We start from the raw sequence: 13,538 nt of genomic DNA on the forward strand, positions 1-13,538 counted from the left end.
TGCAAGTAACACACACACACACACACACACACACACACACACACACACACACACACACTGCTTCCCAGCTTTTTAGCTTTTAGCTTTTTTTTTTTTTTTTTTTTTTTAAATCAATCTGTTAGCTGGGTGGTGGTGGCGCACACCTTTGATCCTAGCACTCAGGAGCAGAGGCAGGCAGATCTCTGTGAGTTCGAGGCTATCCTGGTCTACAGAGTGAGTTTCAGGACAGCCAGGACTACATAGGGCAACTCTGTCTCAGGAGGGAGTGGGGGGTGTGGGAGGTATCTGTAATTCCCACAGTTGTCAAATTGGTCATGAGCCTTTAAAATGGGAACGGAAACCCAACATATTACACTTGAAAGCCTTTTATCATTCAAACACTGGGAGCAGGCCAGCAGTGGAGGCGAGGGCGTGGCTGTCTGTCAGACAACCCTTGACAGCCCTGACTTCACCACTTATGAACAGTATGATCTTCAAATAGTTTCCTTAATCCCCCATTACCTCAATCTCTTCATCTGTAAAATGTGGATAATAACAGTCCCAACCTCATGGGTAAAGCTTCAATGAACTAAGGTAACACATTTAGTGAAGTTCCTGGCACCCAGCAAACGCATACAAAAAGTATCATTATTTATATTACAATAATTACTCTGCAGCCAGCATTGTGTAGTGAATGGCGGTGAGCTTAATTGGACTCCGCAGCCAACAATTCTTCCTTGTGAAATTCCTCAATGCCCAGAGTCGGAGGAGGTTGTTTTAGTTGAAGTAATTAGCTCCAGGTGCCTGTGCTGGACCAGGATTACCCTTGCTCGTGGTTAGGGAAAAAACCATGATGAGGAGGAAAGGATCATTTGTAAGTGATAACGAAGAGGTTCTTAGGCCATCTCGTTGGCCCAGCGGATAAAGGTGTTTGCCTCCAAGCTTGACTGTCTGAGTTCTATCCCTGGGACCCACCTGGGAGGAGAGACCTGACTCCTTGACCTATGACCTCCACATTCTTGCCGTGGCCAGGGTGTGCTACTTCCTGGCAAGTAAATAAATAAAGAGTGGTGTTGTTTGTTTTGTTTTAAAAAGGTACTACCTGACTTGGGTAGTATATGCCTATGATCCCGGAACTCAGGAGACTTAAGTTCAAGGACAGCCTCTCTACGTAGTGAATTCTAGCCCAGGAAGATCCACATAGCCAGTCTGAAAACAAAACAAACAAAAACAAACGCAAAACAAAACAAAAAACAAAGCAAAGCAAACCCCACAAACAAACAGACAAACAAGGGACGAAGGATGCAGTTCAGTTGGAAGAGTGCTTCTCTCCCTTGCACAACTCTCTGGAGGTCAATTCCCAGCACCTAATGAAGCCAGGCAGGCTAGGGCATGTCTGTAATGCTAGCATTCAGAGGTAGGAGGATCAATAGTTCAAGGCCATCCTCAGGTACATATCTGAGTTCAAAGTTAATCTGGCCTGCGGAAAACCTTGTCTCAAAAAAACAAAAAACAAAAAACAAAAAAACAAACAAACAAACAGGGGCTGGCTTAAGTGGTTAAGAGCACTTGCTCCTCTTACAGAGGACCAGAGTTTGGTTCCCAGCACTCACATGGAGGCTCACAACTACCTGTAACACCAGTGCCAGGGGACCTAACACACTCTTCTTGGTGACCGAAAACACCACATTTGTAAATAGTTTCCTTATCTAGGTGTCTTAAAACCTGAAATGGAGGCACCAGTACGGGCAGAATTCTTTGGGAGGTTCCAACCCAGGGGTAAATAGTCTCTTGATCTTCTTCAGATTGCAAAGACTGTCTGCATTCCTCGGCCCCTCCAATTTCACTGCCATCCTTCCTCCCATTCTGACTTTCCTGCTCTCCTTCCCATATGAGGACCTTCCATTCCATCCCAGGCTAATCCAGGGTAATCTCTCCATCTCCAGGACCTTAACTTAATCGTATCTGCGAAGTCCATTTAAGGGAACAGACTCACAGGTTCCAGGATGTAGGCTTTCTTGGGGATCATTATTCTGTCTACTACAGCCCTGAGGCCACCATCAGTGTCACCTCTAGGGAAGGTGGCAGGACTGAGTCATAGGCCAGAGTCCACAGTACCTAGCTGTGCCGATTAGGAGCAGGTGGAAGAAGCAGAGAAACAGGCTAGCAGGGACTAGCTCGGCAAATGGAAAACCAACTCCCCTTCTGCAAATACACTGGAAGAAGGAGACGTGAGGCTGCAGAAGCGGAAAGGCAGACTCAGCTGTCCGTCCAGGGGCTGTCCAGGCAGCAGACACATTGGTGTAATACTTGAGCTAAGCGACAGCCATTTGGTTCTGTGGCTTGCCACACACACCGGATGACCTGAGTACAATGCCCCCGGGGGGGGGGGAGTAGGACAGAACCAATTCCACAAAGTTGTCCTCTGACTTCCATATGCATGCAATATGTTTTTGTTTTGTTTTGTTGGTTGGTTGGTTGGTTTTTTGAGACAGGGTTTCTTTACGTAGCAGCCCCCAGCTATCCTGGAACTCATAGAGATCTGCCTGTCTCTGCCTTCCGGGTGCTGAGATTAAAGGCATTAGCCACCGCCTGCCACAACACGTAAAAATTAAAAACAAAAAAACCAAAACACCACCACCACAACCACAAAAATCTCCAGCCAATTTGTGAATCGCCATGCCTGCTTTCTGGCAGGTGTGCAATTCAATTAAAATCATCATTTATTAATGGAAAGGGGGACCCAGAGCCCCAGCTGCCTGGGTCGGCAGCCACAAAGCTCTGACCCTGGGGAAACAGAAGAAGACCCGCTGGAAGAGAGTAAGGTTATGAGGCAGGTGTGCAGAGGTAAAGTTTCAAACACTCTCTATTGTGAAGTCTTCCCACGGCACTGAGGAGGAAGTATCTGGCCGGTTCTTAAATGAAACTTGGACCTCGCTGCTGCAGTCAAGAAGGAAATATTCCTGTGGTTTTTCTGTGGGGGAAGAAAGTAATAAATCTTTGTGTTGTTGAAGGAACACCTTTCTGTGGTGCGGCTCCAGAGGGATGGGTTTCTCTGAAAGCCTACGTGCCTGAACGTCCGTCAACGCCAAAGCGGTTGGAAAGAGTCACATAGATCCCTGCAGGGTAGGGACAAAGTTCAGAAACAAATGACACACGTTCCGTTGCCTTCTTAGGGGACAGAGGTTTCGAAAAAGAGGTATTGCTATTGGAACAGCTGGGCTGGGAGGCAAACACTGGCTCTGGAAGGTTGATCTGCTTCTCCCCGTGAATTCACTGACATGCCCCCTTCTCCCCCAAAGAAGATCGGTGACCTTGTCTGGCAGAAGAAAAGGAAGGCTTTGTTCTGCAGGAGACCTTCCACGCTGCCCAAGAATGCTTGGTGTGGGCCTCCCACTCTGGGTGTGTGTTGGGTGGGTGGGGTACGGCGTGGCGACTGATAACAAATGTGTGATAAGAGGTATAGAGACAGACCGGGCAGAATAAGGGGCTGGGCAGGGGCAATGGACTGTTGGCTGATGCCAGATAGTCAGGGAAGCCCTACCTCATAACCGAGTGCCTTGAAGAGCCCCGAGAAGAGCCAAGTGGGCAGAGGGATAAACCATGAAGACACCCCAAGCATGTTTCCAGTGGAGGAGGCAAAGCAGAAGGACCTGAGCTTGTCTTAGCAAGGGCTGGGTGTCGTGCTGGCCGGCTTATCAGCCTGTGTCGATCTTGTTATGCATAGCCCTCCCCCACAACTACAGCTCCTGGCGGCTCCTTTGTATGAGTGGCCTAACCCTGGCACACTTTTGCATAAAGGGAAGAGAACCCGGAAGAAGAAGGCGATAGCAAGAAAGAACAGGAGTCAGCGAAGGGCAAGTCCGCCCTACCTTGTGACTGTCAAGTGGCGGAGGATCTGGGTCAGAAGACCTGGCCACAGGTGGTGGCCTGAAGTCTATGTAAGATTTTGGTGACTTGGGTTGGGTTATCAGCCAGGTCCTTGAGGCAAAGGCCCTCTGTAGGCTGTGCGCATAATCTCTCACTTAAAACACACACACACACACACACACACACACACACACACACAAAAAAAAAAATGACCTGTGATCAACTGTATGTGATGTTTTTGTGTGTGTGTGTGTGTGTGTGTGTGTGTGTGTTCGTGCCACTGTGCAAGTGTGGTGGAGATCAGAGGACCACTCTGTGGAGCCACGTGGAGTCAGCCATCACCTCCTACAGTGCCAGGTCCAGGGTTTGAACTCGGGTCCCAAGGCTTGTGTGACCAAGCACCTTTACCCCCTAAGCCTATCTCTTCAGCCCTTGAAGCCCCACTTTTACTGAGGTAAATCTGCCCTGATCTGAGTTCCCCTGAGCCTAGATATGCAGATTAAGTGTGAAACTGCAAAAGAAGAGTATTCAGAAAAAAATAAAATAAAAAATAAAAACCCTTCACTGAGATTACTGCATGTGAAGGTCAGTTCCTGTCGGTTCAATGCATGGACACAGACACTGGATTTTCCAAAATGCTCTGAAGAACAGGTTCTATCTTTAAGGGACAACCTTTACCTGGAGCTTGACAATAGTCCTTTAACTGATAAAGTAGTTAAGAAAAGTAGATGGGCAAGTGATGGCAATGCCCTTTTTTGTTTGTTTTTTCAAGGCAGGGTTTCTCTGTGTAGCTTTGGAGCCTGTCTTGGAACTCGCTTTGTAGCCCAGGCTGGCCTCGAACTCACGGAGATCTGCTTGCCTCTGCCTCCCGAGTGCTGGGATCAAAGGCATGTGCCACCACCGCCTGGCAGGCAATACCCTTTTTAAGTATCCTGAGGATCCAAAGGAGAGTGAGACAAAACCAGCCTCTCCCATGCCTGTCCTTCACCTCTCCCTCCAAGCTCTGCCGGCTTCCTTCCCATCTACTGATTACTCTGGGTTGTCCAAGCTTTCATTAGGAAAATGCAAATGGAAATATTCTTAAGGCCAGGACATTTCTGACTTTTTCCTAGGGGAGTTTATGAGCCCAAGTGTTGCTCTGTTGACTGAAATTTCATGAAATAAAAAGTATAAAGCGTTTCCATGGTTCATTGAATTAATATATAGATAACCAGTTGCTACTAAGTAAATAGTTCCTGCTGAGATTGTTAGAGAAAAAAAAAAGCGCTTATTAATTGGAGATGTGAAGTGCTTGTGAATGAAATGATGTTGTATTTGTGGTATGCTTCTTCTTCTTTTTTTTTTTTTTTTTTTTTTTTAGATAGGATTTCTCTGTGCAGCTTTGCGCCTTTCCTGGAGCTCACTTGGTAGCCCAGGCTGGCCTCGAACTCACAGAGATCCGCCTGGCTCTGCCTTCCGAATGCTGGGATTAAAGGCGTGCGCCACCACCGCCGGCGTGGTATGTTTCTTAAAAGTTCAGTTAAGGACTGGGCAGTGGTGGAGCACGCCTTTAATTCCAGCACTTGAGAGGCAGAGGCAGGTGGATCTCTTTGAATTCGAGGACAGTCTGATCTACCAAGTGAGTTCCAGGACAGCCAGGGCTACACACACACACACACACACACACACACACACACACACACACACACACACAAAACCCTCTCTTGAGAAACCAAAAAAAAAAAAAAAAAAAGAAAGAAAGAAAAAAAAAAAAAAAGTTCAGTTAAGTGATGGAGAGATGTTCAGTGGGTCAAGGTAATTGCCAACATGCTTGATGACCTGAGTTTGATCCCTGGTACCCACAGAGTTGAAGAAGAGAACTGACTCATGTGTGCATATTTCTCTCTCATTGGGTGGGTCTGAATTTTTTTCATGATTTAAAAAACTAAGAGAGAAAGAAAACAAAAGTCAGTATCTGATCCATTCTTGAATCGGTTATGTAGAGAAGCAGAGGTCCTAACGTGGGGAATTTGAGGATGGGAGCTTTTGCAGGATGATTTCAACAAAGAAGAACTTGATGGATTCTTTCTGGAGAACGGAGCCACCAGAGTTTCCAAGTAAAGGTGGGGAACTGAGTGACAGAGGTCCTCTGCTCCATGGTGCAGTCCTCGGGGCTCCTAGGAAGTTGTGGAGGGGAACAGGGATGGCTCTAGACTTATGCAATGTAGGAAAGACCCATATAAACCATTTGCTTCCATTCGCCCTTCGATGCTGATAGTAACATTGACTCATGCCTCATAATCTTTGGCTCTGGTCAGGACTGAGTGGCCATTGAAAGTCTTTCCTGCATCTTGGCTGTCTGGACGTGGCATTCTCAGAAGCTTAGCGTCTCCAGGGAAACGCTGTTGAAAGAGGACTGTGCAGTACTATCGTGTAGCTTACAACCAGTCTCTAACAGGGTCACAAAGCCCAGTAGGGAGGGTTGGAATGCAATATGGGAAGTTTTCTTCTCAGCCCGGTCACTGGCTCATAGGGTGGGGTGGAAGTCGGCTTCGGGGTGACCACACCCAGCTCCCTGTCTACAGAGACATCCTCACAGCTGTTGCCTGTGTTTGGCTTTCCACTTGGCTCGCATAACCTGGCTTGCAGAAACCATTTACAGAGGACAACTGTGACAGTGATGTTTCTATCTTATCTTGCTTGGACCCCCTCCCCACACCCCTGCTGCTGCATACATTATTGATAAGTATTGGATCCTGGTTATTGGGCATCCTCTACAGACACAATAAGCCAAATGAAACCGAATTTAAAATGACCAGAGTTAATAAACAGAGCAAAGCAACTCCCGGGTGACTCTGGGAAAGGCGGGAGAGAAAAACACGTGGCAGGTCTGGTGACCAGGTCTTAAATACACTGTAGGAATGGTCTTGGGCAGCCCCTGGGGAGGAGCTGACCCTTGGTGGGCTTTCTGAGGGTGGAGTCCGGAATGGGAGGCATGAGACCAGAGCAGAGATTCCCAACAGCTGTATCTTTCTGTCGGCTTCTAAGACATCTTAGGCTCAGGAGGTAGGTTTTTAGTTCCCACAAGTGCTGTGGGATGTCTTTCTGTAGGCTGTGAATATGTGTTGCTCCCATTGACTGATAAATACAACTGCCTTGGCCTAGGGCAGGGCAGGATGGAGCCAGGCAGGAAAATCCAAGAGAGATAGTGAGAGAAGAAAGGAGAGTCGGGGGAGACGCCAACCCATCCTCTAAGGAGCAACCTGTAACGGGACACAGGTAAATCCATGGAACACGTGACGATACATAGATTAACAGTAATGAGCTGAATTAAGTTATACAAGCTAGCTAGCAGAAACCTGAGCCATAGGCCACAGAGTTTGTAATTAATATCAAGCCTCTGAGTGATTATTTTATAAGCAGCTGCGGGCTTCGAGAGCGTGGGTGGGAGAGATTTGTCTGGACTCTGGGACTAGGTGGGACCGAGAGTTTCTGAAGACTTCTTCACAGCCTCCTTATATGAGATGAGGGAGGATTTTTTTATTTTATTTTATTTTTTTTTTTTGGTGGGTTTCAGTGGAATGAAGAATAGGATGATCTTACACAGTTTGGACCATTCCAGGTTATGAGAACAGAGAGTGAGTGATGGTTTAGGAACTATCTTTCCCTGGGCCCTGCGTTTTTGAGACAGGGTCCTGTAGCCTAGGCTGGCCTCAAACTCCCTGTATTCTCGCCTCTGCCTTCTGAATACTGGGATTATAGGTGTGTACTTCCATGGTCGGCTGAAACATGTTTTGCATCATAATTAATTTTATCAATCAAGATATGGCATAGGGGACTGGAGAGATTGCTCAGTGTGTAAGAGTGCTTGCTGAGCATGTCTGAGGACCTGAGTCTGAAGATCCCAGCACCAGCACATGTCACATGTTTGACCACATTAAAAATCTGAATGTGGTCATACATGTGCCTACAAACCCAGTGTTGTATGTGTTGGGGGGGAGGGGCGCAGGTGACAGAAAAGGAGCAAAAACCCATAGGTCCATTAGTCTAGTTGAGGTGGATGGAGGGGGCAGGGGAGTATTGGTTGTAGTATTAAGGCAACTCCACGTAGTTAAAATGGAACAGCTACCCACTACAGGGGAGAGGTGGATGGAGGGGGCAGGGGAGAGAGAGAGAGAGAAAGAACAGAAAATGGGCCTCAAACATCTTTCCCTCGCTGTGGAATAATCCTTGTGCACACTGTGAAGATGTGTTGCTCTCATTGTGAATAAAAAGATGGTTGGCCGACAGCTAGGCAGGATTTTTGGGACAGAGAGGACACTGGGAAGAAGAAAGGCGGAGTCGGGGAGTCAGGAGAGTTGGGAGCCAGATGCGGAAGAAGTAACATGGGAAGTCCATAATGAGGTAAAGGAACCTTGGGGGCAGCACATAGATGAATAGAAATGGGTTAATTTAAGTTGTAAGAGCTGGCTAAAAACAAGTCTAAGCTATCAGCCAAGCATTTATGATTAATAAGTCTCTGTGTGGTTATTTGGGAAGTGGCCAGTGGGACAGAAAACTCTGACTACATTTCCTGTACTTCGTCACATGAACACAGTCTTTAAAGTTACTCTTTATTTATATCCTACCCTCTCCCTGGAGGTAGCTGAACAATTTATCTAGTGGAATGATTCAAATTATTACATATTTAGTGATGAATTGACTGATTGAGACAGGGTCTGGCTATAGTTCAAATTGGACGCAAACTCGTAATCCTTCTTCCTTCTCCTCTCAGGCATGGGCATTCCTGATTTTTAAAAATTAATCCTTGGTGACATTAATTGATCATTGTATGCTAGCGCTTGGAAACACACACACACACACACACACACACACACACACACACCTAAAAAAGAAGAAAGAAAGAAAAGAAAACCAAGAAACAAAGCAGGCTGGAGAGAAGGTTCAGGGAGAAAGCACAAGCAGGAGGACCTGATCTCAGACCCCAGCATCCACAATGAGGACCTGATCTCAGACCCCCAGCATCCACAATGAGGACCTGATCTCAGACCCCTAGCAACCACGTAAACAGCCAGAGCATCTGTAATCCTAGATCTCGGAGGCAGACGCAGGAGGATCCCAAGGCTTGCTGGCCAGCTAGCCTAGCCAAACCGATGAGTACCAGGTTCAGTGAGAGACCTTGACTCAGAAGATAAAGTGGAGAGTTATAGGGAAGACACCCAATATCAGCTTCTGTCCTCTGCATGCGTGCACACACATATACATTCCCTAACACACACACATCTACAAACATGTACACATACATATATAATACAGGCACAGGAAAACAATGTAACACCAGGCGGTGGTGGTGGTGGTGGTGGTGGTGGTGGTGGTGGTGCACACCTTTAATCCCAGCACTGGGAAAGCAGGGCAGACAGATCTCTGTGAGCTCGAGGCCAGAGTGAGTTCCAGGACAGCCAAAGCTACACAGAGAAACCCTGTCTTCAAACAAAACAAAACAAAATGAAAAACAATGTAACACAAAACAGCTTTTACATACAGGACGTACATTTACCTTCCCCTAAGGTAATTCTCTCTCACCATCTTGTCTTGTAGGGTAGCTCAGGACCAAATCCAGATCCTGGTAGCCAGTCTTTAATCAAGTGAGACAGCCTTGTAGTCTATAGCCTGGAAGGGTTTTCTGGAGAAGAGTCCATGTGCCAGGGTTAATCACAATCTGACTTAAACCTTAGATAATAGATGGAACATGAAAAGGGCAGATCAATCATTAACATGTGGTCAGCTGAACCAAGACACTTAGATCTTTGAAGAGAAAAATGAAAAACTGGATTCCTCTCCAGGGTGCAGAATCTGTGGGTAGGTCCAGTGAAAATTATAGTGTTTGGGTTAGGCATGGCTCTTGCCAAAACCCCAAATTATGTATTAGCAGATCAGGATAAAAACGTAAAAGGGGTGGGGGCACTGCTAGGACAGAGACAATTGGATCTCTGTGAGTTCGAGGCCAGCCTGGGCCACAAATTGAGTGCCAGGATAGCCAGAACTGTTACACAGAGAAACCCTGTCTCTGGGGGGGGGGGACCACTCCCACCAAAAAAAAAATGTAAATGGACTTTTGAAACAATCAACACACCCCATGAGGGAGGGTGGGGAGGTGGGGAACAAATGTGGTAGATAGGCTCTGAGTTAGGAAACGTAGACTTCCAGCCCAGCTGGATTCCATTCACTTGTGTCTTGGATCGCTCTCATTCATTTTCTGTAAAGTGAGAGTCTATAGTGCCTACCCCAAAGGCAGACACACAGATTAGATAAGACTGTGTGTTAGAACAGTCCAGCTTAGTTCCCAGCTCCTAGTAGATTTCACTATTCACTTCCCCAATCTCTTAAACCTACAATAGGGCCTATGTAAGAAAATGGTTCACAAGCCTGGCTGCACATTTAAATTTTTAGGTGAGTTGATAATAAGAAATCCCCATGGACTCTTTTGCTGACTTTTAGGACCCCATTCCTCATACTGGTTGCCTTGTCCAGCCTTAATAAGAGGGGAGGAGCGTAGTCTTACTGCAACTTGATATGCTGTATTTGGTTGACATCCATGGGAGGTCTGCCCTTTTCTGAATAGAAACAGAGGAGGGGAGGCTGGAGAGATGGCTTAGAAGTTAAGAGCACTGGCTGCTCTTCCAGAGGTCCTGAGTTCAATTCCCAGCAACCACATGGTGGCTCACAACCATCTGTAATGAGATCTGGTGCCCTCTTCTGGCCTGCAGGGATACATGCAGCCAGAGTACTCATACTAACAAAACAAAACAAAACACAGAAGAATTGGATGAAGGGTTGGGGGGGGCGAGGGAAGGTATGGGTGGGGGCACTGGAAGGAGGTGGGGAACTCCAGTCAGGACAAAAAATATAATAATAGAAATAATTAAAAAGTTAAGAGCCAGGCTTGGTAGCTCATACCTGTAATCACAGCATTTGGGAGGTAAGGGCAGGAGGGTCAGAAGTTTACGGCCAACTTCAGCTCCATAGAGAGTTTGACACCGGTCTGGACTACATGAAACCATTTGTTAATAAAACAAAACAAACAAAATGAACGGCAGATGAGTATGGTCTCAGTTTGAGTTTCTATTGCCGTGATGAAACACCATGGCCAATGAGCAAGTTGGGGAGGAAAGGGTTTATTTGACTTATACTTCCACATTGCTGTTCATCACTGAAGGAAGTCAGGACAGGAACTCACACAGGGCAGGATCCTGGAGGCAGGAGCTGAAGCAGAGGCCATGGAGGGATGCTGCTTACTGACTTGCTTCCCATGACTTGCTCAGACCACCTTCTTCTTTTTTTTTTTTTTCCAAGACAGGGTTTCTCTATGTAGCTTTGTGCCTTTCCTGCAACTCACTTGGTAGCCCAGGCTGGCCTCGAACTCACAGAGATTCACCTGGCTCTGCCTCCCGAGTGCTGGGATTAAAGGTGTGTGCCACCACTGCCTGGCAACCACCTTCTAATAGAACCCAGGACCACCAGCCCTGGGATGGCAGCACTCATCATGGATTTGGCACTCCCCCATTGATTACTAATTGAGAAAATGCCTTACAGGTGCATCTCAAGGAGGCATTTCCTCAGCTGAGGCTCCTTCCTTTGATGACTCTAGCTTATGTCAAGTTGACACACAAAAGCAGCCAGTTCAAGTATGGTAGCTGACATCTGCAATCCCAGTTCTCAGCGGGGTGAGAGGAACATTATGAGTTCTATGGATATCAAAAGTATCATAACATATCACTGGGCGGTGGTGGCATACATGCCTTTTATCCTAGCACTCTGGAGGCAGAGATAGGCAGATTTTTGTGAGCTCGAGACCAGCCTGGTCTACAAAGAGAGTTCCAGGACAGCCAGGGCTGGACAGAGAAACCCTGTCTCAAAAAAAAAGTATCATGGCATATTATGAACAGCTAACTATATGCCAATATCTTTTAGTAATCTAGACAAAATTCCTTTACAGATTTGAATTATCAAAGCTTATTAAATAAGATATAGACAAACTTTTCTAATGTGTATGTGCTTGTGCATGGAGAGGCTATAGGTTGAGGGTAGACGTCTTCCTTGAACCCTCCCACCTTGAACTGGATAAACTTAATATTACTGTATTGATTAAATAAGTTAATGGTTAAAACCTGCATAAAAGTTTCACTCCTATTCAGAGACAGGTAATACCTGGGGGGCGCTCACCAACCTAAGACAGAGCACCTGTGTGGCCTGGGCAGGCATCTCCATGACGGGTAAGGTGACCTGCTGATGTCCCAAGCAACCTAAGTCAGAAGCTCACTTTTTAGTAAAAGGGCCCTGGATCCTATTTTGGGTAACTGTTGCCTTGCTTGCTGACCTTGACCTTGATATCCTCCTTGTGCTAATTCCATGCCGGGTTCCACCCTCCTGAATGCTTAAAGGAAGTTCCTTGTCTGTGTATCCTGCATATTGGGTGTGAACAGCTTAGATGCAAGATTGCAAAACATCAGTGGTGAACTTCTGCCCTCCGGGGTTCTCCCATTGTACTGTAAGCCTGTATTTAAGACCTCCTCCCTCCTTTAATAAACGGCAGCATTTGGCATTAAAAAACAAAAAACTTCCACTCCTGTATACGAGCTCTATAAAATATTGAAAGAATGAGCAATACTGACTCTGCACACAAACATCTCAAGTAAATTGAAGTGAAGAGGAACTATGTCCTACCTCATTCTAGGAAATCAGCATTAGTCTGATTCCAAACGCAGCTAAAATAGTAATAAGAAAACCACAGGTCAATCTCTGTCATAAGTATAAATGCAAAGGCTGGTTGTTGTGCCCAGATCGTGACCCCCAGAGAGACCACCAAAGACGAGCATGCCGGAATGCAAAGGCAAGGTTTAATTCTGGATATCCCAAAGCAATACAAGCCTAGGCAGGGACTTCGTCCAATACATCCAACGCAGTGGAGGCTGGAGGAAGCGCCCACCTGTCTGCAAGCTCAGTTTTTAAAGGGAAAAGTCACAAGGTTATATCATTTAGGGGTGCTAGTACGGGTACAATTCTGATTGGCTCGCTTCTAGGGACTTCTAGAAATTACTTCTAAGGGAGTGGTTGCCCGCCACCATTTCTCCTCGGCTGCCCTCAGGTGGGGGCATTTCTGTGGTCAGTTACCCTGGAAACCAGGGAGAGGACATTCCATAGTCTGGCAGGCATTACCTCGTGACTATCTTGTGACTCTGTACTTTTACACTTCCTGGTTTCTGGAATCTGAACTGATTGGTTTCAGTAACTAATGGCCTATTCCTAAAAGGAGAAATCTTAGACCTTAGTTTTTGGGTGAAAGCATTTTGGTCTTATTTCTAAGATGGCTCATTTTGGTCTCACATGGTAAAGTTTAGTAAATAGAGCACTTACTTAAAGTATCTCTTTATTCGTTTTATTTCATGTGTGTGCATGTTTACTTACATGCATGTCTATGTACCACGTATGAGGCTGGTGTCCTTAGAGGTAAGAAAGGGGGCTGAAGCTGGGCGGTGGTGACGCACGCCTTTAATCCCAGCACTTGGGAGGCAGAGGCAGGGGGATCTCTGTGAGTTCGAGGCCAGCCTGGACTACCAAGCGAGTTCCAGGAAAGGCGCAAAACTGCACAGAGAAACCCTGTCTTGAAAAACCAAAAGAAAAAAGAAAAAGAAAAAAAAAAAAAAAAAAAA

General features: G+C 46.3%; 1 long non-coding RNA gene across 1 annotated transcript; it reads right to left on the minus strand.

Annotated features, from left to right (window-relative positions):
• Nucleotides 1–2,645: 2,645 nt before the first annotated feature.
• On the minus strand, nucleotides 2,646–3,752 carry LOC119086499. Its single transcript, XR_005089797.1, has 2 exons — nucleotides 3,524–3,752; nucleotides 2,646–2,953 (listed from the first exon to the last, which is right to left on the minus strand). It is a non-coding gene; the product is annotated as an uncharacterized LOC119086499 (long non-coding RNA).
• Nucleotides 3,753–13,538: the final 9,786 nt, after the last annotated feature.

Source organism: Peromyscus leucopus, chromosome 22 (genome assembly GCF_004664715.2).
Source record: "Peromyscus leucopus breed LL Stock chromosome 22, UCI_PerLeu_2.1, whole genome shotgun sequence".
Lineage (NCBI taxonomy): Eukaryota > Metazoa > Chordata > Mammalia > Rodentia > Cricetidae > Peromyscus > Peromyscus leucopus.